The 25646-nt window shown below is 38.9% G+C and overlaps 1 protein-coding gene and 1 pseudogene across 4 annotated transcripts in view; one reads left to right on the top strand and one right to left on the bottom strand.

The window, feature by feature from the left end:
• LOC125961791 (UDP-N-acetylglucosamine--peptide N-acetylglucosaminyltransferase 110 kDa subunit-like) overlaps positions 1-25646 on the bottom strand; it is a 247593-nt gene that overhangs the window by 215169 nt on the left and 6778 nt on the right. The window contains exons 2-3 of one of the 4 annotated variants that reach the window (XM_049700801.1): positions 22850-23465; positions 21954-22229 (exon numbers count right to left, since the gene is read on the bottom strand). The exons of 1 other annotated variant lie outside the window; for it this stretch is intronic. The gene's annotated coding sequence lies outside the window, so the exon portion shown is untranslated. Of the gene's footprint in view, positions 1-21953; positions 23466-25646 lie in introns of those variants that run through there. 2 more of the 4 variants (XM_049700797.1, XM_049700799.1) reach the window with 2 other exon arrangements.
• LOC125961683 (ferritin light chain-like) lies at positions 3442-17968 on the top strand (annotated as a pseudogene).

Raw genomic sequence — 25646 nt, 5'->3', positions numbered from 1 at the left:
ACTGAGGAACATTTTGGCTCCCAGATCCTAAAGCCATTCTGATTATGCCTGGGTGATCATGGGGACGTCATTGGAACTACCAGAGGACTGGCTGAAATACCAGTGTTCTGGCCAGCTTACAAATTAGAAATTATACAGAATCCAATTTTATTTTTTTCTTAAGTAATTCCTATGAGGCTTTTGGGATGTCAATGTAAAGTCCTTTCATGTGTAATCTTTATCCATTAGATAGGGAACAATGCCAATCCCCATCATAAATACTTTCACAACCTGACGCTGAAAATCCATTGCAGGGCATAGGACCTGCAAATAGGATGTGAATCACACACATCCACTCATTCAGACAATCACAAATATCCATTTTTAAGTCTACTATATGCCAATAATGTACCGGCCTCTCAGATGCTAAACCATGCTAAATGCTGAAACAGACATACTCAGTTCGGGCCCTCCTGGAACTTATTACCTACAGAAGTGCCTTCATTGTAAATGGTCAGGTCTCAGCCAATGCTGAGGTTTGGTCATCAGCAGGTGACCAAAGGATAGAGCTTGCTTTCTAAACAAGCTCCACACTCTTTGCTTTCAACATATTTGCTTTCCTTCAAGGCACATAATCCAGTGGTCAGTTTCTCCCAGTTAGTGAGGTTTGGGGAAAAGGTACCCAGTGAACAATTCCTTGTGGCCTCACTCTTTCCTCGCACTCTCCTCTGTGCTTCTGAGCTAAAGAGACCTGGATTAAAGTCACTTGCTCTACCCTTATTATTTTAAAATACGGCTGCTCCTGCTTTGAGGATTTCCACTGGACCAACAGAGCAGCAAAGCAGCACTGAATCAGAAGCAGGTAAATTTCAAAATGACAGCTCTAAACATATCCACTCTCCTTTTGTTCTCCTCCTATCCCTTTGCCCTGAGGCTTTGCCTTTACCCTTCTCTGATTACTGCTCCAAAAGGGTTTCCAAGAGCGGGGAGTATTTATGGTTTCATTTGCTCCCAAGTCCTTGGTGGAAAAGGATGCTTGCTTCCTGATTCTTACTATTTCCACACTCACATCATCAACACAAAAATCATCATTAAAAAAAAAATTTCCTCAGCTTCATATTTCTTCTGGGCCAACACTGAAAGAATATTTTCAAAGAAACAATATCCTCTCTCCTTTGCCCTTCTGAGTTTCACGTTCTTACCTCCAGTCTCATTTTCAACCCTTATTACGGGATGCATCACAAAAACAGAAGAAAGTTCTTTGTGCTTTCCTGTACCAGCTAATTATTCTAATTTGTTCTGTCTCTACCGAACAGAATGCGAAATCAACACAAAGGCTGATTATGCGACCTCTTCCAAGGGAATGGTCTGAGAGTTGTCTATTTACTAATGAAGCTCAGTGTGTATTAAGGGTTGACTGAAGCAATCATCAGGAATTTTCATCCCTTAAATTAGTCTTTTCTACCAGATGCACATCTTTCATTTCGGATAATATAACTTTTAAGTTCAGGATACAACTGGACAAAAGAAAAGAAAAAAGGTAACCAACACAACATTTGCAGTAATCACACAGTAACAGCTATCATCCTTCCCTGAGGAATTCAGCCTACTTTATGGACACAATTTAGTACAAACTCATAAGAAAGCTAACAAAGCCCCAAACCACTTCACAAGAGCATAGAGAGGTAAAGGTCAGAAATTATTACTGCCAGACCCAGCAGACAATGGCACCTACCGGAAAGAGCACAGGATAGGAAAACCTGGAAGCCTGTGTTCCAGTTTTGGTTATTCCTGTAAGCACTAGTACGATCTGAGTGAACTCAGCCTGCCCTGCTTTTTCCGTTTATAAAAACCTACATCATCCTCTCAGTAGAATGAAATGCCACATCTGAAAAGTTGCAGATCTCTTTAGGAAAGAAAAAAGCTCATGCTTTCCAACCAAAATGGAATAATTCAGTCAATGGAGACTTAATAAAACTCTGCCATAAAGCAATTGTTTACTTGAAATCTATCTTTTGTGGTATATTTATTGGGGTAAGGAGTGTAAGCAAATCATAATCAGAGTTACCGATTATTCCAGAAATCAAGGTCATTGAGTTCAGATTCCAACGTTGACCCTGACCCAGGCTTACAGAGATGTAAGATGTCCCAATACCTCATATCCAGCATACATGGGAGAAACTAGGTATGCAGACAGATCCTCTTATAAATATCCCATATGTCGTGGTTTTAATACAGGGTCTCAGATTCATTGCCATTCTTCGCATCCAGATGTGGGCATTTTCCCTTGAATTTGGGCAGGCTTTCCATGGCTTCAAACAATACAGCAGGGGTCAGTAAATTATGGCTGGTGGGCCAAGTCTAGGCCTCTACCAGCTTTTATAAATGAAGCTTTATTACACAGCCATGTTCCTTAGTATACGTATTGTTTGTGTCTGTTTTCACATCACAGCAGCAGAGCTAAGTAGTTGCAAAAGAGACTGTATGGCTTGTAAAGCCTAAAATATTGACTGTCTGACACTTTATGGAAAAAGGTCTCCAACGCCTGCAATAGTATATAATGAAAGTGATGCTATGTAACATCTAAGACTAGGTCATAAAAGGTCATGCAGCTTTTGCATGATTCTCGTAGAATGCTTCAACCCTGGACACTCATTCTCTTGGAATACTCTATCTTGAATCCTAACTACCACGTTATGAGAAGTCCAAGCCACCTGGGCAGCCATCTATAGGCACTCCAGTCAACAGTCCTTGTTGGGCCCAGTCTTCAAGGGCCAGACATGTGAATTAAAATTATCTAGATGATTCCAGCCCCAGCCATCCGAATCCTCATGAGCTGAGGTTTCAGATATCAGTCATGGAGTAGAGACGAGCCATCTCCTCTGTGTACTGTTTGAATTGCTGACCCACAGAATCTGGGCACATATTAAAATTTTTGTTTATTTCACCACTAAGTTTGGACTTCTTTATTATGTAGCAATAGATAACTATAGCACTGTGTCTGTACACAGGATATCTACATTTCACAGAGCACAGATTTTTAGATGTGAATGTTGACTGCTCAATTTCTAAGAAGAACGTATACACACACATAGGTACAAAATGTTTATGTATATGTAAATATTAGACCTATATAAACTAATCTGTATTATCCATAAAATGAGGGGGCCTTGATAATGGCTAACATTATTTTTCGGTATTTATTGTGTTCCAAGAACTGATAAATTCTTGCATTGTATGAATTTTCTCTTTCACCCTCATAGCAACTCCCTGAGAGAAGTAATGGTATCTCTATTTTATAGATGAGAAAACTGAGGCAAAAACAGATAACATGCTCAAGAGTACTCAACAAGTAAATTTTAGAGTCAAGATTTGAACCCAGGTTCTCAAGTTTTAGATCCCTTACTCATACTTACCAAGCTATATACTGAGGAAGGAGATGAAAGCTGACGCCATTACCTCATGCTCAAGAAGTCAGACAGAAACTTAGCAGGTACGGTTGAAAGAAGACAGGACTTGGAGTCGTAAGTCCAGAGGCTGAGTTATGAGATGAATTCTCCTCTCATCTAGATATAGGTTTGTTTTTAGAAAATGAAGAAGATCACTGCATATTTTGATTGTTAATTTCTGTACTTAATGATTACCAAAGAATGGAATTTTACCAGGGAGCTATTTTGCAATGACATAAATTATTGATTCAAACTCAAACCTTTATTATAAATTATTGATTCAAAATCAAATCTTTATTAAGTCTCCCTTGCATCAGAAGTTTTTCCCACTCTTCATTTCTTTGAAACCCTTTCCTGTCTACTCTTGGCCAAAGCTTGAAGCCTAATTTAACACTTGGAAATAAAATAATGAAATAGTCATAACACAGCAATTCCAATGCCTACTGAAATGGAAGCTCTAAATAATTTTTCAGATAATTTAGGAAATTAAAAATATTTACATCATAGATGCAAAGACAGAAGTTACTTGTGTAATAAATGGTGAGACAAAAAGTTTCTGGTCAAGTAGATTTGTTTACATATGATCACTAATCTGAGTTCTACCCCTGTGCTAAAACCCAGTGACAGGTTGCGTACAGCTTCTAAAGGGATAGTTCAGTGCATTGGGTCAAATTCATGCCATAAAATGTGGTATTAGTAGTAGTACTAGAAGACAGAGTGACTGTCTTCTTTGGGACATAGATGAAGACCCCAAGATAGACAATATCAAGGACAAATTATGTAGAATAAGATATTATCTCAGTCCTTGGAACATGTCATCCAGGATAGAACAAGAAGTAGATTTATTATCAAGTACATGAAGCCAGAGACAGTAAGCAATGAGTGGTAGTTGGTTAAAATAGACAGGTTTTAGAAGTAGAGGCACGGATGTAGAAAACAAACTTAGGGTTACCAGGGGATTGTGGCAGGGAGGCTAAATTGGGAGATTGGGACTGAAATATACACACTACTATACATAAAATAGATAACTAATAAGAACCTGCTCTTCTTATTAGCCCAGCGAACTCCATTCAGTACTCTGTAATGGGCTATTTGGAAAAGACTCCAAAAAAAAAAAATAAAAGTGGGGCTTCCCTGGTGGCACAGTGGTTGAGAGTCCGCCTGCTGATGCAGGGGACACGGGTTTGTGCCCCGGTGCAGGAAGATCCCACATGCCGCGGAGCGGCTGGGCCCGTGAGCCATCGCTGCTGAGCCTGCGCGTCTGGAGCCTGTGCTCCACAACGGGAAATGCCACAACAGTGAGAGGCCCGCGTACTGAAAAAAGAAAAAAAAAAAGAGTGGATATATGTACATGTATAACTGATTCACTTTGCTGTACACCTGAAACTAACACAACACTGTAAATCAACTATACTCTAATAAAAAATTTTTAAAAAAACAGGTTTTAAGAACCATAGTCAGGGAGCAGTGTGGATTGGAAAGACCTGGCAAGAAATATTTCTGCATCCTCAGACAGTGCTCCCCAAGCTGGCTATTGCAAGGGTAAGCATTTAAGAGATCTTTGACCTAAGGAGGACATGAGATTAACAATCTATCCCAATGTGCATGAATTATTCTCCTCCGTGCTATCAGAAATCAGATGGCATCCTAGAGCAGGGGTCAGCAGATCTTTTTTGTAAAGGGTCAGATAGTAAATATTTTGGATTTTCTGTACCATACGTCTCCATTGCAACTGCCCATCTGCTGCTGTAGCACAGAAACAGCCATGCACAATACGTTAATGAATGGATGCGGCTGTGTTCAAGCCAAACGTTATGTACAAAACCAGGAGTCAAGCGAGATCTGATCAGTGGGCCAGAGTGTGCGGACGCCAGTTCTGGGTCAGTGTTCACAGCTGAATGAGTCATGAGGCCTTAAGTTCCAGTTCTCATTGTACTACTTTCTACCTGGGTGAACTTGGGTTCGTCCTTTTATTTATATGGGCCACTGTATTAGTCAAGGTTCTCCAGAAAAACAGAACCAACAGCATGTGTATACAATGTGCCCATATATACTGAGAGATATAGATCTAGATATCCATATTGATACCTAGATCTATATCCATATCTATATAAAGATAGAGAAAGAGAGAGATTTTAAACAACTGGTTCACACAATAATAGAGGCTTGGTAAATTCAAAATCTGCAGGTTAGGCTGTCTAGAGACTCTCGGAAGAGTTGCAGTTCAATTTCTGTAAGTCTTCTGGCAGAATTCCTTTTTGCGACAGGGAGGTCAGTCTTTATTAAGAGCTTCACCTGATTGGATGAGGCCCATGCATATTATGGAGGATAATCTGCTTTACTCAAAGTCCATCACAAATTTAATTATGAATTTCATCCAAAAACACCATCACAGGGACTACCCTGGTGGCACAGTGGTTAAGAATCTGCCTGCCAATGCAGGGGACACGGGTTTGAGCCCTGGTCTGGGAAGATCTCACATGCCGTGGAGCAACTAAGCCCATGCACCACAGCTACTGAGCCCGTGCACCTAGCGCCCATGCTCTGCAACAAGAGAAGCCACCGCAATGAGAAGCCCGCACACCACAACAAAGAGTAGCCCTCGCTTGCTGCAAATAGAGAAAGCCCACGTGCAGCAACGAAGACCCAATGCAGCCAAAAATTATAAATAAATAAAACATAAAAATATTAAAAAACACAAAAACACAATCACAGAAATATCCAGAATAATATTTGACCAAATAACTGGGCATGGTGGCCCAGACAAATTGACATGGAAAATTCACCACCTAAGCCATAGTTGTGTCACCTTTTACTGAGAAATATGACTTATCTGAACTATTTTGATACCTAGAAGATACCTTCTAGAGGTAACACCCTCAGTATTTTACATGGTAGGCAGTAGAGGGAATGAGCCCATTTGCCCAGTCATATGACACCTGAAGGATAAAATTCTGTCTTCACTCTCCAACCCACAAGGATGAATGCCAAAAATACATCACTTATATCTGCTTTAGCTAACATAGGATAGGTCTGGAACAGACCTATGCTCCCAGTAAGTCTCATGAAATGCTGTTTCATTAAGGAGAGACTTGCTAAGATTAGAAGCAAAAGAGGGTGGTGGATAAAAAACTGTCCAAGGATATAAGCTCATGCAAGGAAGCAGGCGAGAGAATGGGTATCCGAAGATGTGCGCTCTGAGCCAACACTAATTCAACAGCATCAGGTTACAATTCAGGGAGCCCAACCGCTGGGTTTTTTTTCCCCCTTCTTCTTTTCCCCCAAAGAGGGACAAGCATACTGACAAAGGAAGAGCATTAGTCACCACAGATAAATTCCTTTTTAGAGGTGATCTCGCAAATGGTTTGGCTCAGTGTAGACTATGATTTGGCTCCCCAAACCATAAGCTAGAGCATTTCATTCCAGGTCCCTCCTCAAATATCCATGATAGGTAAAACTCTGGCATCAAGTAGGTCTTGAAATCTCCCCAGGTGATTATAATATGCAACCAGGGCTGAGAATCTGGAGATGTAGAGCAAATTTAAATTGAACTTTAGTTAAACAGTAAAACAAGCTCTGACTCTACTGGCTGGAGCTAGACAAGGGATATGGATTTAGTGGGATGAGAAGATAGAGGACACCAGGGAGTAAATCAAATGCTTTACACCTGTGCTTAGCTAATTGTTACTCAGATAATTCAGACAATCTTACAGCACCTGAACCCTGAAATTCCTTAGTTCTGTTTAAAAAAAAGTAACTCTTCAAGTAACTGAACTCTGAGAATCATGCCAATCATAAAAAGAAGAAATCTTATTTTTTGAATTAGTTGATTTCATATATACTGTTTCACTTTCATGATATTAATTAGTTATCTTTCTTTCCATTTTATGTTTGAGGAAAGTAAGGCTTTAAAGTCTCAGTAATTTTCTCAAGGTCACTTGTTAAGGGTGTGGTAGGCAGCATAATGGCTCCTAAAAATGCCCTCACCCTAATCCCTAGAACCAATAATATGTTACCTTACACGGTAAAGAGGACTTTGCAGATATGACTGAAGTTATAGGCCTTGAGATAGAAAGATTATCCTGGATTACCTCATGGAACAAATCTAATTGCATGAGTCCTTAAAAGCAGAAAACCATTCCCAACTGTAGAAAGAGAAAGAGAGAGATGTCCTAATAGAAGCAGAATCAGAGAGATGCAACATTTTGGGGTTTGTAGGTGGAGAAAGGGGACTCTGAGTCAAGGACTACAAGTGACCGCTGGAAGCGGATAAAGTCCAGGGAACAGAAACACCCCTAAGAGCCTCCAGAAAAGAATGTAGCTCTGCCAACACTTTTTTTTCTTTTTTAACCATCTTTATTGGAGTATAATTGCTTTACAATGGTGTGTTAGTTTCTGCTTCATAACAAAGTGAATCAGCTATACATATACATATATCCCCATATCTCCTCCCTCTTGCATCTCCCTCCCACCCTCCCTTCCCTATCCCACACATCTAGGTGGACACAAAGCACAGAGCTGATCTCCCTGTGCTTTGTGGCTGCTTCCCACTAGCTAGCTCTTTTACATTTGGTAGTGTATATATGTCCATGCCACTCTCTCACTTCATCCCAGATTACCCTTCCCCGTCCCTGTGTCCTCAAGTCCACTCTCTATGGCTGCGTCTTTATTCCTGCCCTGCCCCTAGGTTCTTCATAACCATTTTTTCTTTTTTTTTTAGATTCCATATATATGTGTTAGCATATGGTATTTGTTTTTCTCTTTCTGACTTACTTCACTTTGTATGACAGTCTCTAGATCAATCCACCTCACTACAAATAACTCAATTTCATTTCTTTTTATGGCTGAGTAATATTCCATTGTATATATGTGCCACATCTTTATCCATTCATCTGTCGATCCTGCCAACACTTTTACTTTACTCAATTGAGACCAATGTCAGACTTGTAAGGTCATAAATTTACGTTGCTTTGAGTCACTAAATTTGGGATAATTTGTATGAAAGCAATAAAAAAAAATACAGAGGTCCTACAAGAGCCAGGCTATATATTTATACTTAAGTATTTCTGAAATGAATTTAACCTTGTGATTGACAGCAGCAGCAGCAGCAGCTTCCAAGGGATCCCACCACACACCTGAGGCAAAAGGAGCCTAATACAAAGCAGTGACAGCAGCAGGTCACTGCCCCACACTTGGGGTAGAGGGGGACTTGATCTACTGTAGCAGCAGCATAGCCTGAATGGGAACCCATCCTCCTGTGGCACTAGTCCCATCAACATTAGTCTAATCTGCTAGCATCTGCTGTGCCAACAGGCCCAACATATACAAACCCCCCAACTCAGTAGCATTAAGTGAGCCAGGCTCAGTGTTTCCTGAAACTCATATCCAGTTGCACTGGAAATCCAAGATATCACCTACTGTTATGAAAACATAAACAATAACAGAAGACTGGGAACTTCAGAAAGAAAAGGGGAACAATGGAATGGGTGAAAACAAATGGGGTAAATATAAGAGACTATCATTAGCCTCATGAGTTTCTTAAATTCTATATGATGGTCGAAGCAAAAATGATGACACCATCTGATGGGGTTCTCAATGTAGAGAAAGGAAATACTACAGAAAATCATACTTTAAAACTGGGGAATATTAAGAGACCTAAATGGAAGTAAAATTTTGAAACTTCACTTGAAGTAATGGAACACTGATTCCAGTAGGCTATGATAAATTACATATGTATACTGTAATGCCAAAAGCAACCACTAAGAAAACTATACAAACAGTATACACAAATGATTATAAATGAATTAAATTAAAATGGACTTATTAAAAAATGTTTAAGTAACCCACAAGAAGGAAAAATAAGGGAAACACAGGATTGAGAAACTAAGGTAAAAGACAAAACAAAAAATAACATGGTAGATGAAATCTTTGACATGGTAATAATTACATTAACAGTAAATGGTCTAAATAACCAAGTCAAAGACAGAGATTGGAAGAGTAGATTAAAAAATCGCAAGCATGATCCAACTATATACTGTCTATAAGAAGCTTACTTTAAACATCATGATATAGGTAGTTCAAAGTAAAAGGATGAAAATGATATATCATGTGAACATTAATCGGAAAAAGCAGGAATGGCTATATTAATATCAGATAAAGTACACTTCAGAGCAAAGGAAATTATTAGGGGCAAAGAGGGTCATTACATAAAGATAATAGGAATAATCCACCTAGATGACCTAGTGATACTAAATGTGTGTGCACCAAACAACAGAACTTCAAAATACATGAAGCAAACACTGAAAAAGGTAAAAGGAGAAAGTTTTAAATCCACAATTATTATTTGAGACTTCAACACAGCAATTTATACAACTACCAGAGAGAAAAATCAGCAAGGATATGGAAGAACTGAAAACATCATCAATCAACAGGATATAACTGACATTTAAAGAACACACTCAGTAAGAGCAGAATACATATTCAAGTGTCCATGGAACATTCACTCATATACCATATACTGGGCGATAAAAAAACATTAGGAGATTTAAAAGAATTAAAATCATAGAGAGTATGTTCTCTAGCCATAATGGAATCAGACTAGAAATCAATAAGAGAAAGACAACAGGAAAATCTTCAATCACATGAAAACTAAACATCACACTTCCAAATAACTCATGGGTAAAAAAGACAGCATCAAGGAAAAAATTTTAAATGCATAGAATAAAAGAAAATGGAGATACAACAGATCAAAGTTTGTGGAATGAAGTGAAAGCAATGCTGAAAGGGAAGTTTATAGCACTAAATTGGGAAAGAAAATATTTCAAAGCAATAATCTAATTTTCTATATTAAAATAGTAAAAAAAGGAAGAAGAAAAAACACTAAACAAGCAGAAAGAAGGAAATAATAAAGATGAAACAGAAATCCATGAAACTGAAAACAGGAAAATAGGGGGGGAAATCAATGAAACAAAAGGCTGGTTCTTTGAAATAAACAATCTAACCAATAAAGATCTAGCAATACTGATAAAGATAAACAGAGAGATGGCACAAATCACAGATATCAGAAATGCAACCAGGGATACCATGACATATCCTGCAGGTTAATGAGGGACAAGTTACTATGAACAAGTCTACACTATAAATTCAAAAATGTAGATGAAATGGGCCAATGTTTCTACACCCAAAACTACCAAAACTCAGCCAAGATGAAATAGATAATCTCAATTTTCCTGTAGCCATTAGAAACACTGGTTTTTCATTTAAAAACTCCCAAAAGAAATGTTCAGGCTTAGATGTTTCACTTTTACCCAAGACTTAAAGAATTAACACCAATTTTACATGATTTGATAAGAAATACAAGTAGAGGGAACAGTTTCTAATTAATTTTATGAAGCCAGTATTACCTTGATATCAAAACCAGACAGGGATAGTATAGAAAGAAACCTACAGACCAATATTTTTTATGAAATTGGCTGAAAAACCCTCAGCCAAATATTAGCAAATTAAATCCAGAAATATATGAAAAGAATAATATACCATGACCAAGTGGGATTTATTCCAGTTATGCAAAGTTGGTTAAATATTTGAAAATTAAACAGTGTAATCCACCATATCCAATAGATTAAGGGGGAAAAGTCATGTGATCCTATCCATTAATGCAGAGAAAGCATTTGACAAAATCCAATCCCATTCATGATTTTAAAAAAAGAAGAAAAAAAACTCCAAGCAAACTAGGAATAGAAAAGGAGCATACTGAAACTCATAAAGATGATCTACAAACAACCTATACCGACATTATATTTAACTGTGAAAGACTGGATGCTTTCTCTGTAAGATCAGAAAAAAGGCACTGATATCTGCTCTCACCACTTTTATTAAATATATCACTGGAGGTTCTAGTAAGAAAATAAAGCAAAAATAAATACATAAATTTAAAAGTTAAATTTTTAAAAAGTTTATTTAAAAGATAAAAGGACTATTCCTACTACGTTGCATAGGAAGGAACATATCCTACTGAATGTTGAATAGTAATATATCCTATTATACTGAATAAGGAAAAGTAAAACTGTCTGTATCTGAAGATGAGATGATAATCTAAATGGAGAAAATACCAAGGAATCCACAAAAAGCTTGAGAAATAATATTAGTTTGTAAATGATTTAGAGTACAAGATCACCACAATTTTATCAAATTATATATTAATAACAAATGTGTAGAAGCTTAAATAAAAATATGTGATGCCATTTACAACTGACCTAAACAAATACTTAAATATAAGCCCAATAAGACATTTATAGGACCTCTAGACTGAAAATTACAAAATGCTGATGAAGAAAAATTTTTAAGTCGCAAACAAATAGGGAGACATACCTTGTTCATGGATTAGAAAACACAACATGATAAAGATGTCAATTCTCCCCAAGTTAAGAGGCTTAACACAATTACTCTTAAAATGCCCTCAAGGTTTTTGTGGATCTAGACAAGCTTATTCTAAGATTTATATGGTAAGAAGAGGCTGAAGAATAGCTAAAACAACTTGTAAAGGAAGATGAAAATGGGAGGAATTAATCTACCCAATTTCAAGATTTTGCAGTAATGATGGAGGGTAGATACATAGATCAATGGAATGGAATAGAGAACCCAGAAATAGACTGACATAAATACATATAACTTGTTTTTGACAGCAGTGCAAAAGCTATCAAGGAAGAATAGACTTTTCAAAAAATGGTACTGAAACAGTTGGACATCCCTCGACAAAAACAAACAAACAAAAAATGAAACTTAACCTCCACACCTTACACAAAAATTAAATCAAAGTGGATCATAATCTTAAATGTAAAAGTAGGACATTTTTAGAAAAAAAAATAGGAGAAAATATTTGGCATCTAGAACTAGGGGAATAATTCTTAGATTTGACACCAAAAGTATGATCAATAAAGGCAAAAGCTGATAAATTGGATCTCATCAAAATGAGTTAAAAATGCTTCATAGAAGAGCCTTTTAAGTGGATGAAAACTCAAATTACACAGTAGGAAAACATATTTGAAAATCCCATATGAGACAAATGACTTGTATCTATAATATACAAAGAACTCTCCAAACAACTTAAAAAAATCCAACTAGAAAATAGGCAGAAGACAGGAACAGACATTTCATGGAAGAGAATATACACACGGCAAAGGAGCACATGAAAAGATGCTCAGCATCATTAGCCATTAGGGAAATGCCAATTAAGACCATAATGAGATATCAGAGAGTAACTAAAATTAAAGTATAGTGACAACATCAAATGCTGGCGAGTACATAGAAAAATTATATCACATCACTGGTGGGAAAATAAAATGGTTTATCCACTCTGATCAACAGCTTGACAGTCTCTTTTAATCCTAAAAGTAGATTCACCCTACAACGCAGTAATTGTACTCTTGAGCATTTATCCAAAAGAAACAAAAACTTAATTAAGTTCCCACAGAAACTTACACATAAATGTTCATAGCAGTTTTATTTATAATAGCCAAAAACTGGCAACTACCCAAATATCTTTCAGTGGATGAATGTTGAAACAAATTGTGATAAAATCTTATGATAGAATACTACCGAGCAACAAAAAGGAACAAATTATTAATATACGCAAAAATTGAAATGAACTTCAGGGGAATGATGCCGAGGGAAAAATTTTGAAAAGCCGATCTCCGAAGATTAAGTAATTCATGATTATGTTTACATATTATTCTTAAAATAACAAAACCGTGGAGATGGAGAACAGATTAGAAGTTGCCAAGGGTTAGAGATGGGGGTAGAAGGTACAGCGGGGGAACTCTGTGAGGTTTTTGTGGTTCCAGTACAAATAATACAGCAATCTTGGTTTTAATTCCTAAAGATTTCTAAAAGCAATTCCTAATAAGAGGTGTCCAGATATTTAGCAATGGCAGATTAGAGGTATAGCTCCCCAACATAACAACTTCAAAAGAGAACATACTAATTCAATGCATATGTTAATTTCAAAAAGGCCAGTCACAATACTTAAATGGTATATATCTTAACGATATTATTCTAAGTATCCAGCTATACCAGATGGACTAGCAAGATTTTCTGTACATTCAACCTTATTTAAGACAGTAAATCTTATAATAAGACAGTTAAAAAAAGAAAAAGAAAAAAAAAAACAAACCTCAACTACAGTTGGATATTTTCATAGGAAGATGAGGTGAAAATATGCAGCAGCGGTTCAAAAGCTTAAGCAGTGGCACCTAAATTTGGTTGTGCATTAGAATCATCTGAAGCACTTTTTAAAAACCCTCACACTGACGGTTGGTCATCGTAGACCAATAAAATCATTTTAAATCTCCTCAGACGATGCCAATGTCTAGCCAGAACTGAGAACCAGCGGACTAAGCAGAAGGGGATGTTTCTACAAAGATCTCTTAACAGTAAGTCCTTTCACCCAATCAGATTTACCTCCCCGCAAAGGGCTAAAGAACGCTAGTGTTGTCCATACTTGCTTAGCTTTAATTAGCACTTGTGACTTGCCCAAAACCTAGATCATGTTTCCCCTAAATTTCATGTTATTCCCTATGTTTTTCAAACCCAGGGCTAAGGGGTTTGCCAGGATGAGATTTTAAGTGCTCACACAGGGGAAGTCCCTGGCAAACCAGGACAGCGGTCCCTCTACATTGAAATGTAAAGCATCCTAAATAACCCTGCCACTGCTCCCAGATCCTAGTCTGTGCCAACCAGTGGAGAAAAGGCATTCTCCATTACTACCACGGCAAATGCTGCTGTACTTGCCTTGGCTGGTCCCTATCTTTTCCAGGCACCACTCCCCTTCACCTGCTGGTGGATGCTTTGGCCAGCTGACAATGCAGATATTTTCAAACTTTAAGGTGAATAAAAATCATCTGGAGGGCCTGTTATAACAGAGATCACTGAGCCCCACCAGAGCTGCTGATTCCATAGGGCTGGGACAGGGCCCTAAAACTTGAATATCTGACACATTATCAGGGGACGCTGGTAAAACTGGTCAGGTTGTTACCGAATGCAGGTTCGTGTGTCTGAAGCACAGAGAGGCCAAACAAACCTAAAGGTTGGAGTCTGGAGCAGAGAAAGGTTTATTGCAGGATCAAGCAAGGAGAGGGGTGGCCCGAGTTCCAAAACACCCTGAAATCTCCAAAGGATTTCAGCAAAGCATTTTTAAAGGCCAGGTGAGGGAGGGACGTCCCAGGGAATGTGATCAGCTCGTGCACAATCCTCTGATTGGTTATGTTGAGGCCACAGGGCAGGTAACATTATCCATCCTTAGGTGCCAGAAGGTCTGGGGGCTACGTGCTCATGATCATCAAGGAGTTAATTTCTTCCACTGGGTGGTGGTTTTGAGCATCTGAAAACTCAAGAAATATGCCTGAGATACTATTATCTGAGTACTTCAGAGAGGAACTACAGCAGAGGATATGGGGGATGCGTCTGTCCTAGGAAGGCCCCATAGGGTACTGCTTGGTTACAAGGTGACCATACTTTGAGAACCACTGCTCTAGTGGCCTGGAATGTTCAGAAAGTAATGGAAGAATCCCTTCCCAGGTCTAGATTCTAGTATCGCCAGCTATTTTGGTGAGGGGAAGGGTAAGTTTTGTCCTTGCTTGGACTTCTTGATCATTTATATCAAAGCCTATTTGAGGCAGTGCGCTCGGCAGTCCTGCAGTTCTGTCTTTTGCTTCAACAGTGTTTGGAATGAACAGACCCAGGGACGCTCCTTGCTCCAGCCCCCGACCACCCTCCAACCTTTCTTCCTGTCGCAGCCTTTGGAATCAGCCACTCAGCTATCCTCAGCCTCCAGGACAGGCCAACACCGTTTTTTGAGCTTAGCTCCTTATCACTGATCAACCACGAGTTCCCAGGTTCGTCAGAATTATTCCATCGAGGTGGAGGCCGCCGTCCACCGCCTGTTCAACATGCATCTGGGGACACTTACCTCTCTCTGAGCTTCTATTTCGACAGCAACAATGGGACTCTGGACAGTGTGGGCCACATTTTTCGCCAACTGGCTGAGGAGAAGTGTGAGGGCGCCCAGCATCTCTTGAAAATGCAAAACCAGTGCTGTGGCCGCGCCCTCTTCCAGGATGTGCGGAAGCCTTCTCAAGATGAGTGGGGTAAAACCCAGGACGCGGTGGAAGCCGCCATTCTTAGGGAGAAGAGCCTGCACCAGGCACTATCAGATCTGCGCGCCCTGGGTTCCGCCCGCGCAGACTCCCACCTCTGTGACTTCCTGGAGAGCCGCTTCCTGGAGGAGCAGGTGAAACTCATCAAGAAGATGGGCGACCACCTGACCAACCTCCGCAGGCTGGCTGGTCCGCAGGCTGTGCTGGGCGAGTATCTCTTTGAAAGGCTCACCCTCGAGCACAAACAGGAGTCTCTGAAGTCCAGCGGCCTCCGAGGAGGCCCTCTGGCATCAGAGCTTCTGCCTGAAGCCCTGCTCTGCAGCTACTAGGCAGCTTTGTAACCGCCCTGGAGCCCTCTCCCAAGCCTTGGACCAAATGGAAACAATAACGCTTTTTGCAGAAGGAAAAAAAAAAAAGCCTATTTGAAACACAAACAGAATAAAGAGGAAAAAAAGAAATATATGTATATATATATATTCATGTTCTTTTTTTTCCTTTTTTTAAAAATTTATTTTACTGAAGTATAGTTGATATACAATGTTGTGTTTATGCTGTACAACAAAGTGATTCAGTTATACGTATATATAATTTTTCATATTCTTTTCCATTATGGTTAATTACAGGACATTGAATATAGTTCCCTGTACTATGCAGTAGGACCTTGTTGTTTATCCATCATATATATAATAGGTTACCTCTGCTAATCCCAAACTCCTAATCCATCACTCCCCCACCTCCCCCTTCCCCTCGGGAACCACAAGTTTGTGTGCTATGTCTGTGAGTCTGTTTGTTTCATGGATAAGTTCATTTGTATCATATTCTAGATTCCACATATAAGTGATATCATATGGTATTTGTCTTTCTCCTTCTCACTTACTTCATTTAGTATAATAGTCTCTAGGTCCAGCCATGTTGCTGCAAATGGCATTATTTCATTCTTTTTTATAGCTGAGTAGTATTCCATTTTATATATATCACATCTTCTTTATCCATTCATCTGTGAGTGGACATTTAGGTTGTTTTCATGTCTTGGCTATTATAAATAGTGCTGCTGTGAACATAGGGGTGCATGTATGTTTTCGAATTATAGTTTTGTCCACATATATGCCCAGGAGTAAGATTGCTGGATCACATGGTAGCTCTATTTTTAGCTTTTTGAGGAACTGCCATAGTGTTTTCCATAGTGGTTGCACCAATTTACATCCCCACCAACAGTGTAGAAGTAAGTCAGAAAGAGAGAGACAAATACCGTATGCTAACACATATATATAGAATTTGAGAAAAAAAATGTCATGAAGAACCTAGGGGTAAAACAGGAATAAAGACACAGACTTACTAGAGAACGGACTTGAGGATATGGGGAGGGGGAAGGGTAAACTGTGACAAAGCGTGAGAGAGGCATGGACATATATTCATGTTCTTTTAACATATGAACTGCCTCACTTTATCTGTGTGAAATAAGTTTGTTCCCGTTATTGGGCTGCTTCTCAAGCTTTGCTGCTCATTTGAATGACCTAAAGAGCTTTTAAGAAAAACATTGGTGTCTGGGTCCCAGCCCCAGAGATTTTGATTCAGTAGGTCTAGGGAGGAGCCTGGGCACAGGGAGGGCTGAGAGTTCCCCAGGTGATTCTAATGTGCAGCAACTTTGGGAACCACCTCTTGGCTTCAATCCAGCTAGTGATCAGATATTAAATCTAAGACACATGGGCTAGTGCGTGAGCTCTAGGAAGATTCGTGCCAGGGAAAATGATCGATAGTTGTGTTACTTCTCTGAAATGGATTGAAATTTCCAATTAGCATGAACAGGGGAGGGTGAATGGGTGAATGCAATAAGGTGTATCGTTTACGTATTGCCCTATGTGTATGGCTAGAAGCTTTTGCAACTGAGGTCTGCCCTACTTTTCATGCTAATGGTAATGCTTGTCCTCCTAATGCAGCTGTAAACTTTATAAGCCCATAGGTAGACAGCATCACAAAATATTTACCCCTCCCCACTGGCCCACTCTCAAGCTTCTCTCCCCTTCCCCAATACACAAATGTACATCAATGCTCTTGAGACCAATATCAACATATTGACCTTCAATTCTTCTACTTTGCAGCCTCCCTCTTATCAGGAGATGTCAGCATTTAGTGCAAGGACAAGTGCTTGCCTCTTGGTGAGTAATGTAGGCAATGCCTCCAAGAGACAAATAGCCCTTAGGGAGGGGGAAAAAGTCTTTCAAAAAGGTTGATGCCCAGAGGAGGCATTTTCAGTCATCTCAGCTTAGAGGTCAAATATCCAAAATTAAAAAGGTTAAAAAAAAGAAAAAGAAGAAAGCAAGGAAGAAAAGAAGGAAACAATTTTCTTATCTCATAGTAATAAGGCAGTTTTCCTTAAAAAAAGAAAAAGACTTAAGCCATAAATTCTCTTTCCTAATCAAAATGTGCTTTTCCGTCTTTAGACTATTCCTCTTATATCCTGTATTATTCATGACGTTTAATTCTTGAAATAGCACATGGCTGAAAACAGAAGCTAACCTCTTGTCCACTATGAATTAAATCTTCTTTTCCTAGGACCTGTCTACAATGTACAATTTGGGGTTTGCCAACATAATTATTTTCTCTGAAATAAGTTACAGCATTTTGCCTTTTCAATATCTAGTTATACAATATATTCTTAACACAGCACAGTTAATATAGTCAATATAGTAAATACAACTATAACACACGTGATATGATGCCACTTTGGTGATTTTCTTCATCCATGTAATTCTGAAATTTGACAGTATAGTTTTCATATTCTAATGAGCTGAGTATTACCTTTGCAAGGATAGAAAAATAAAATAAATTCATAATATTCTTGTGTGGTTTGCCCCTGGGGTGGATTACCATAATGGGGGGATATTTGAGCCTTTCCCCAAGTCATTAAAAAACCTCCAGCGAGCAGCCAGCCCCTTGTCCTCTCCAGGGAGTGGGGGAAAGGATCTTTAATCATAATAATCCTGGGGGGAGAAATCTCAGAAATAAGACATCTGCTTCTGTGCCTTGTTGTTTTGCAGAATAGCAATGATTGCTTTAGCAGCTTCTATTGCCATGTGTGTACAATAAGCAAATGAACATAAAATTGAATGAACGCATAAAAGAAGGATAAACCCACCCAGCTTAACAAATCCACTCTCTCACCTGCTGTGCCCTGAAACATGAAAGAAAGAATCATGGGATCATAAGGATTAATAAAATAACAGTCTCTGTTAACAATATTGACAGAAGGTATAGGAAAATTTGTCTGATGTGGGACCAACAGCTTAACTGCTTAATCCTTTTTTTTTTTTAAGGGCAACTCATTCATTTATTGTTTAAAGATTGCAAGACAACTTCTGAATTTCTGTAGCACAATTTAAATGTTTTACTTTTTTGATAAATCAGAGTATAATAGAAAAAACAATTAGTTTCCAGTAATATCTATATCTCTATTCAGAATTAAGTCTTCCACAGACATGTAACCTGGAAACAAAAGCCTGTTACAATAAGCAAAGCTTCAACAGAGCTGCTACTTTTCGGGCCAGGGAAAGGTTCATCCCTATAGGAGGAGGATGTGCTATGTAAAATGGCTGCAAGGTCGCAGTCTTGAGGGCGCTGGAAGTCTATTATCCTATCCCACATTAAGTAGTTTGGTGAACTTCAAACGTCCGTTCATCTGCAACCAAGCTGGCAAACTTTAACTGATATTTCAAGCAGGTAAAAAATAAATTAAAAGAAATCCTTACACTGATGTTCCTTGATTCACACTGTTAAATGGTTCATTAACATGTAATTCTGGCTAAGAATTACTTTTGAGACTCCTTGCTCAGATTTTGGTTAACAGTACAAATCTTTGAGAAATTCAAGTTCTTACTAATCAATAATTTGTCAGCTAGGCTACATTCAGGCATCAGCTGCAACTACAGAATAGGTGCACTGCCTCAGCGCTTTGGAAAGACATAATCTAGAACACTACTAGCAGACAAAATATCTGTTACTAGACAGCACAGGTGCAGTACAGCAAGACAAAAACATATATTCATGTGTGCCGCGGACCAGCCGGAGAAAGAGGATCTCACCGCCCAGGGTCAGAAGGGAAGGGGTAAGGAACTGAAGTGGCACCGACGAATGGGGTCAGAAGGACGAAGACAACTGATGGTTGCAAGGCAAATTTTATTGCGCTACAGTTGCAGATTATCTAGACTAGAAAAAGGAAGGTTGCCAGATGGTGGTTTACATTATCTACAGACTGTCTCGGCTCAAGGTTAACTTCCCTGGGAGGAAACCCATAAACCCAGAAGCATCAAAAATAACCTGCATGTGCAGGGGGGAGACAGCTTTGCTTGTCTCATTTTACATTCTTTCTGATCTCTGGGCCCTGGTGATTTATCTCCCATGGAATGGAACAAGGAGGGGAACAAGTAGGGACAGTCCCTTCGAGCAGCGGCGGCATGCCTAGCATGTCCTTACCTGCTCTCAAGGCTGACTGCTTCCCACAGGTCCCCCATTTTTATTTTTTAACTTTTGCTGCAAAATAATTCCATGAAGTTTAGTGCCGAGAGTAGTGTACTGTTGCATGAGGATACGAAAGAGACATGAGAAGATTATTATCAATAATAGGCAAATTATGGCCAGGGTAATAAATCCTGACAACCTTCCAGTAATCCAAGACTGAGGGTTTAACCACTTTAAATGATCCAGTAAAGTTTGAATTACATCTTCTGGCGAAACATCATCAAGATGTGTATTTTGTATATCCTGAATTTCAGCATTTAATTTCTTAAGATCAAGACTAATATTATTATCTGACCAAACACTCAGCAGATGCATTTTTACTTTTTCCCATTCCCAAATACAGTCACTGTACTTTTAAGGAGTAACACACATCCATGTATACGTTGCATGACAAGCTAAACACATCCTCAATTTTAATGCTGCCATCTGATCTCCAATCCCCAAAATTGCGTTTTTAAATTCATCTAACTTGTTATTAATCCGTAAATATATGTGACTTTGTAAAGATAAAGCAAGACTGCTATGTTGAGATAACTGATTAGCAAAGTGAGCATGATGAATACTCTTTGAAAGAGCAAGACCGGCAGTACCCACAGTAGCAGACACAGCAGCTGAGGCAAGTAAACTTACTATTAGCCACCCAAGAAAACGTCTCCTTCTCTGCAAGGCTTTAGAGAGTTCCATCCATGCCTGTACTCCAGTATCTTCTTACCAAGGTTCTCTCAGATGTACAGGCACCATAACATACATGGGTTGCTTTAGTATAAGCACAGATTGTGTTCCTGCAGAAGGGAACATACAACTGCTAAAAATACAATTAACACAGCTAATATTATATGCTCCTTTGGAAGAATTACCAATGTTAATAGAACCACACAAACGTGTATATGGAGGAGCAACACAAGTTATAACAGGTGTATTGGAATAAGTTAGAGCTAGTTTCCATATATCCCAGTTCTTTTGAAATGTGATAAACCTATCTATGATGGGAAAAGAAGAGATAAGAATTGACACCTTGGTATAATCTATAGTACACCATATTTGGTTATTATTCCAAGATGCATTGCAATGTTCAAAATTGGATCCAGGAAAGTTAACGGTCATAAAGGGAGGCAATTGATTTTTTGATTTTCTGTTAAGCATAGTAACCTTATGTTCAGCTATAAGTATCCCTTGTCCTCCAAGTAAACGCTTCATACAGAAATAATTTCCTGAATCTTCACCTGTAACCTTGGCTATAGTAATAGCGGAATCCCTAAGTGGTGAGGCGTATGAGATTTGACCTCTAATATTAATAGCTTGCCCATTTTATACCAAATGATGGTATCCTTAAGATCCTCTCGTCGGCTGGTAGCGTGGCATGTAAGAGTAGTGTTGGTTCCTGTAAAACGAAGGATGCCTGGAGAGCCTGACAAACTAATTGATTGATCCGTTCCCTCATAAACATCTGTATGCTCATAACTAATAGCCTTTACACATCCAGTTTCCAGATTCAATGGGCTAAGACAGACAGGATGGGTACTAAACCAGTTAGTATAATTTACAGACATATTGATTTGTTTTATATTCCCAATAAGAGGCCCATAAACAGTTATCATTGTAAAATACAGGAAACTCTGCTTCAGACCAAGATATGGGTTGTAATAGTGGAGGATCAGGTACATAGGCCCAGTAAGTTGCTGCATTAACAGAGGAAACACATGAAATGGTTGCCAACATAGCCAAAAATAAAGTTACAGGTGTAACAGGATTATTCTGTTGTTTCACTGACTCTTGAGCTCATGAAACCAGTTGTTTAATTTTTCCCCAAGTTGGAACATCACTCCTTTGGGTCGTCCTGGCAAGTGGTCTCCTCTTCTTCTTCTTTTTCTCAATCAACACTGTCAAATTTTCAGGAGAGGTGCAGAGCTTCTTCATCTTCTGAACTAGGTGAGCTGTGGCGAGCCATCTATTTGCTTGACTAAGCGCTCAGGAAGCCAGCGAGGTCCAGGCGCTGATCTGGGAAACATACACACGTGACCACGTCCCCAAATCAACACAGGATCAGGACCACGCCAAGTGCTGGTTAACGGATCTTTCCAGAGGACCTCCGGAGATTGAGAGGCCAATCTTGGCTCAGCCACCAACCTTCCCCCTGCAGAGCAGCCAAATTTGTCAACAGTGAGAACATTTAAAATAAACAGAGCATCATTTATAAGGTTATGTGGCGTTGTTCTATACAATTCCCCCCTTTTTATTTTTTCAATAGTTAGCTTTAAAGATCTATTTGCACGTTCTATAATACCTTGTCCTTGAGGGTTATATGGAATGCCTGTAATATGGGTAATTTTGTAATGAATTACAAAATGTTGCAAAAGCAGCGGGCCCATTATCGGTTTTAATAATTTTGGGAAGGTTCATGAAAGCAAAACAGTGTAATAAATGAGTGATAACATGTTTAGTAGCTTCTCCGGTCTGTGCTGTAGCACAGAGGAAACCAGAATAAGTATCGATAGTGACATGAACAAACTGTAATTTCCCAAAAGACGGGATATGAGTAACATCCATTTGCCATAAATGTCTAGGTAATAATCCACGAGGATTAACAACATAATGTGGAACAGGAAGGTGAGGTAAGCATTGTGGGCATTGCTTAACAATTTGTGGGGCGGCTTCACGAGTAAGGGAAAATTGTGTGTGTAATGTAGCCGCTGACTGACGGTGTAAAGCGTGCAACTGCTGTGCTGCTTGTGAAGCAGTTTGATCATAACTTACCATAATATGAGGGTGTCCAGGACATGGACCATGAGTATCAAGAGTATGGAGATAATGAATGCAGTATATTAGCCATTCTTGACAGCATGACGAACGGAAAGGAGGAGTACGGTAAATTGGGACATGTCCTGCTTTAGGGAAAAGAGATTGAGGAGGAGGAGTAACTTCAACTCTATTCTTGGGAGGAAAATGTACAGGATAAAGATCACGTTTAGATCGAGTTAAAACATCTGCAGTCGCATTAAGTTTAGTCAATGGACCAGGCAAGTTAGAATGAGCACGGATATACAGACCTGCGACAGGACCATCATGGGAACGAATAAGCTGTTGAAGCAAACGAAAAGAGGATGATAATTCAGGGTCATTAGTATGTCCTATGCTCGCAGTCTCCAGAAGAAATCACAAGCTAATAAGATATTTACTATCAGAAAACAAATTAAAAGATATAGAAGGCAAATGTTTAAAAGACATAATGACAGCATACAGTTCAACACGTTGAGCTGAAGTCAAGGAAGTTTCTTTAACGAGGTTTGTTCCGTCGTCAATGATTACAGTGGCCACTCCTGAAGAAGAACCGTCCGTAAAAACCAAAGGTACATGAGGGACAGGCTGTTGCCTAATTATAGAAGGAAAGATATGAGTTAAGTTTGCTGAATTGGATCAATTTATCAGCAGGGCAATGGCATTCCAAGGTACCTGAAAATCCTGCAAGAGCAAGACCCCATTCATTACTATGTTGAAAAAGCCAATTTTGTTGACTAACTGAATCAGGGATAATAATTTGAGAAGGTTCTATACTTATAGGTTGTAAGCATCTAGTTCTACCTTGCATTATTAAATTACTAATAAGTTCATAATAAGGGTTAATAACTTTAGAGGGTGTAGATTTCATATGAATCTATTCAATAATTCCAACAGTTTGCCATAAGACGGCAGTAGGCACATGAGGAGTTGGACAAATTATTAAGAAAATAGGAAGGTGAGTATGAATTCTAGTTAATTGTGTAGAACTGATAGATCTATTGACTATTTGTAAAGCTTGAAATCCTTCTGGAGTCATAGAGCGTGAAGAAGAAGGATCTGAGTCACCTTTAAGAATATCAAACAAAGGCTGTAATTGAGCAGTAGTAAGTTTTAAGGCAGGCCTTAGCCAATTAATATCTCCAAGTAATTTTTGAAAAGCATTTAATGTTTTTAAATTATCAACTCGAATTTGCAGTTTTTGAGGCCTAATAGTAGTGTTATCAATATATTTTCCCAAATATAAAAATGGAGATTGTCTTTGAAGTTTTCTTGAGGCAATGACCAAGCCAAATGATTGTAAGGACTGTTGTAAAAATTGAAAAGCAGTCTCTAATAAAGAAATATTATCAGTGGCTAAAAGTATATCATCCATATAATGTATGCGATATAACGATGGAAACCTTTTTCTCACAGGAGTCAAGGCCTGAGCCACATATTTTTGGCATAATGTAGGACTATTTGCCATGCCCTGAGGCAATACTTTCCATTGAAATCTCCTCATGGGTTCCTTAAAAATTAAGGCAGGCAAGCTAAAAGCAAAATGTTTTCTATCTTCAGGAAACAAAGGAATAGTGAAAAAACAATCTTTTAAATCTATAACTAAAAGATGATAATTGTGTGGTATGGCTGTTGGAGAGGGTAGGCCTGGTTGAAGAGCTCCCATTATTAGCATAGTTTTATTAACAGCTCTTAGATCCTGTAATAACCTATATTTTCCAGATTTTTTCTTGATAATAAAAATAGGAGTATTCCAAGGACTACTGGAAATTTCTAAATGCCCTAATTGTTCCAGTACTAATTGTTCTGCAGCTTCTCATTTCTCCTTTGTGAGGGGCCATCGGTCCACCCATACAGGGTCATCAGTCAGCCAAGTAATTGGATCAGCAGTGAGTGGAGAATCCAAGGCCCCTAAGAAAAACCCAAACCTTGTCTATCATTTTTTATTTTCACATCAATAGGATAGACAGTTCCTTGTTGATTTGTTCCCAGCGCTTTTGTGGGAAGAAATCCTTGATCCAACATCATATTAGAGACTTGAGAGTTTGGACTATAAAGTAATACTCCCATTTCTTTTAATATATCTCGGCCCCAGAGGTTTAAAGGCAGCCCAGGCAAAACATAAGGCTGGAAATATCCTGAATGGCCCTCACTATCTTGCCATAAAAAAAACTGACTACTTTGCATAGGAGAAGAACTTTGTTCTATTCCGTGAAGTTCTGTAATAGTAGGACTAATGGGCCAACGTTTAGGCCAGTGTACCTGCGTCATAACAGAGACATCAGCTCCAGTGTCTAACAAACCTGAAAAAACCTTTCCATTAATGGTTCATTTCATTTCTGGACGTTCTTTCCCTATCTTCTGAATCCAGTAGGCAGCATCAGACCATCCAAAAGCCTTTGTTTCTCTCTTTTGATGTTGTAAAATTTGTCCATGAGGTACAAAGGGCAAAAGTAGCAATTGTGCAATTTTATCACCAGGAGAAACAGTTATTATATTTTTAATAGTTTGTGCCATGACTTTTATTTCTCCTTCGTAGTCAGAGTCTATGACTCCTGGCATAACAGTTAAACCTTTCATGGTGACACTACTTCTTCCCAATAATAGTCCCATCAAACCCTTGGGTAAAGGTCCACAGATGCCCGTAGAGAGGGCCTGAGGACCCATTTCAGGAGTTAATACATATCGGGCGGAGGTACTGAGCTCCAGTCCTGCGCTTCCTGGTGTTGCTCTGGAGAGCGAGGATATTGTATGTTTTTGTTTTTGGTTAATGTCT

Source organism: Orcinus orca, chromosome 17 (genome assembly GCF_937001465.1).
Source record: "Orcinus orca chromosome 17, mOrcOrc1.1, whole genome shotgun sequence".
Lineage (NCBI taxonomy): Eukaryota > Metazoa > Chordata > Mammalia > Artiodactyla > Delphinidae > Orcinus > Orcinus orca.
This window is presented reverse-complemented; position numbering and strand designations above follow the sequence as displayed.